The sequence below is a fragment of the Triticum aestivum genome, chromosome 3A, assembly GCF_018294505.1.
Source record: "Triticum aestivum cultivar Chinese Spring chromosome 3A, IWGSC CS RefSeq v2.1, whole genome shotgun sequence".
In the NCBI taxonomy this organism is placed as follows: Eukaryota; Viridiplantae; Streptophyta; class Magnoliopsida; order Poales; family Poaceae; genus Triticum; species Triticum aestivum.
The window spans coordinates 308743513-308747219 of NC_057800.1; positions in this window are offsets into that span (position 1 = coordinate 308743513).

Consider the following 3707-nt stretch of genomic DNA (forward strand, 5'->3'; position numbering starts at 1 on the left):
TCCCGAATGAGCAGCGGGCACTGTATCAGACCATCTGTAGGGCCCGCAAGGCCCTCTCCGTCTTCCTTCGGGTAGTTGCTCTCGTCGTGGCACCGTCGTCTCGCGTTGTCAACATGGTCAATGAACATGAGGATGAGGAGATGACTTTACTTGGAGAGGATGACAGTGGGGACCCACCAGGGCCATAGCCACACGTACGCAAGTGCCTCCTTATTAGTATATAAAACTATGTTGTCTTCCTTCCTCCTAGTTTCCTGACATCATGGTCCCACACCATTGTCAACCTATGTAATCAATAAACGAGAGAATTGCACAAGAATTGGCCGAGAGCTGAGACCAAGCAGCTCGAGCAGTATTTGTGTTTTTGAGGTGTGAGCACTGTAGAGTTTTTCTTGAGCGGTGTCTAGCCCAGATATTAACTTTTTGCCTCTGAACAACAATGAAAACATCGTTGCAGCTATTAACTGGGCGGGCCGTGGCCCGTCTAGCCCAGGCCAGATATCGTGCCCGGATCTTAATTTTTTCAAGCTGAAAAGGGCTAGCCCAGCTGTACTTTTTTAGGAATACCCATGCAAGGTCAAGTTGTTATTCTCCGCCCCGCTGGGCTGCAAATCTTTCGTAGGAGGGATGCATTAGCCTTAACAAGAAAATGGGCTTGAAGAAATAATAAATAGGATGTAATTACAAAAACTGGGCAGTAACTATAAAAAATGCATCAAACACGTAATTACTTTATAAAATATTATTTTTTGATATTGAAAATTTTAATTTCATTAATTGTTGCGAGCGCAATGGTTCGCTGGATTTTTACGTAATATAAATTTATATTGAAATTGTATTTAATCTGACTAGAAATTTCGAGATAAAAATATTTCGGATCCCATCAAAATGTGGGAAATTTTATTGAATGCCGTTTTGAACGGTTGGTTGAAATGGGTTGTACTTTTAACAAACTGTAAATGGGCTGTAGTAAATTCCATTAGAATTCAGAAATTGGCTGCACATTCTTACAAATCTCAAATGGGATATAAGTTCTCTGCCGGACACTTGTGGCCTTATTAAGTTGATGCGTCCCCTAAAAAAAGAGAGTTGACGCGTATGCAAGGCTTTGTCAACTTATAGTAAACACACGGTTCTAGCAGCAGTGGCCGTTGGATGTCCATCTAATGGATGCCGTGCTTCTTCTTCAATCTCGGATATTCTAGCTTCACCCACCGAAAAAATGATTCCTCCCCCTGACATCTGGGCTGCACCATTTTGAAAGCTGACCCGTGGGCCAACTAAGTTGACAAGTACCAAGGGCTTTGTCAACTTAGTCAATATAAACGACTCTAGCTGCAGTGACATTACGATGTCCATCCAACGGCCGTCATGCTTCTTCAACCTCTGGTTTTCTTGCTCCAGCCGCCCAAAGCAGCGCCGGTCGTGCTGCCTACTCCTGCCCCCCATGGCCGGCTGTGCTGCCATGCAGGCCTCACCGCCCCCTACTACTCCCACCGCTGGCCAGGGCATCCCTCCAATCACTCACACCCCTTTTATTCTGCGGCGACGACAGCCTCACACCGCAGCCGAACCAGTGAACCCTCGTACTCCTCTCCGCATGGGCATCCACTGTCGCGTCTTCCCCGGCTCCGCGTCATCCCCTTCCTAGGCCTCGCAGTCGTCCACCACCCTGGTGCTCTCGGCGCGGCGTGGTCAATGTGGTCAAGGAACAACTTCCATCAAAAGAGTACTATACATGGAGAGGCTGACAGCTGGGTCCACGACAGCCGCAAGGGAGTGCCTCCTTATTACGCGGAAAATAATTATTCCTCCACCTGACAACTAGGACCCACCGGACGGGCCACCGTATTTGGCGAAAAAAACGTTTCCCCCCTGACTGCTGGGACCCACTGGACAGGCCAACATATTTTGCGAAAAAACGTTCCCCCCGCTGTCAGCTCGGACCCACCGAAGGTGCCTCCTTATTACGCACAAAAAGATGAATATTCCCCCTTCTAGTTGGGACCCACCTTGGTGGGAGGCTGACTTGTGGGCCTACTAAGATGACGGGGACGGAGTGCTTTGTGAACTTAGTCAACATGAACGATTCTACTTCCACTGACTGTACGATGTCCATCCAACGGCCGTACTGCTTCTTCAACCTCTAGTCTTCTTGCTCCAGCCGCCCAAAGCAGCGCCGGTCGTGTCGCATGCTCCTACCTCCCGTAGCCGGTTGTGCTGCCGCAGAGGCCTCACCGCCCCTACTATTCCCACTGCGGGCCAGGCCCTGCGGCGACGGCAGCCTCACACCGTAGCCGAACCAGTGAACCCTCATACTCCTCTCCGTGCGGGCTTCCACTGTCGCGTCTTCCCCGGCTCCGCATTGTCCCCTTCCTAGGCCTCGCCGTCGTCCACCGCCCTAGTGCTCTTGGCGCGGCGTGGTCAACGTGGTCAAGGAACAAGTTCCATCGGAAGAATACTATATGTGGAGAGGCTGACAGCTGGGTCCACGACGGCCGCAAGGAAGTGCCTCCTTATTACGCGCAAAATAATTATTCCTCCACCGGACACCATGGACCCACCGGACGGGCAACTGTATTTCATGAAAAAAACATTTCCCCCTGACTGCTGGGACCTACCAGCTACATCTTCGCACGCAAGGAAGTGCGCCTGGGCAAAAAAAGCGATTCACCCCCTGACTGTTGGGACCATCCAGCTACATCTTCACACGCAAGGAAGTGTCTGACAGTCGGGACCCACCTGGTCGAAGCGTACGTAGCGTTGTCATTCCGGTCACGAACATGTACGTACATACTGGTCGATGTAGAGGCGTGGACGTGTTGTAGTAGAGGCGCGCACGTAGCATGTACACGTACGTACAGCGGCCAGTGTGCAAGAAAGAAAATACGGCCACGTACGTACATACGTGCAGGGTCTCGAACGCCTACTCACACATATGTACGGCCAGGGCTCGTGTACATGGCTGGGTCAGAACGGAGAAACTACGTCGTTGTCATGTTCATGGGGAGCCAACCGGCTGGGTCGGAACGGAATGCGTCATCGTGTTCATCGGGAGGGCTTGGATGGAACAGCCAATGGAAATGAGGCCTGGCCTACCGCAGAACGGAGGAAACGGCCTTGTGTTCGACCGTCCACGTTCGATACGGGATCCTATTCATCGGGAGGGGTCTGGCGTACCGCAAAATGGAGGAAACGAACCTCCTACGGTCGAAACGGGGGTCCTGTTCATCGGGAGGGGTGTGGCGTACCGCAAAATGGAGGAAACAGACTTGTGTTGGAGCGCTATGGTCGAAACAGGGGTCCTGCTCATCGGGAGGGGTGTGGCGTACCGCAAAATGGGACTCCACAGGATACTGTTCATCTCCACCATCGACCCCCTCCAGCCTCCACGGGCTACTGTTCATCCACCGTCGACCTCCTCTAGCCTCCACCTGCGATTGTTCATCGACGGGCTCCTGTTCATCCAGCCTCCACCGCGCGCTACTCCACCGGCTACTGTTTAACCAGCCCTCTCCACAGGCTCCTGTTCAACCACCCCTCCACCATCTACTGTTCATCCAGCCCTCCACGAGGTGGTCCTGTTCATCCTGCCCTCCATGGGGTCCTATTCATCCAGCCCCAACTGGCTCAATCGATCGTGGTCCAGTTCATCCAGAGGCAACACCATGGGGTCTTGTTCATCCACCCCCACCAGGAACTGTTCA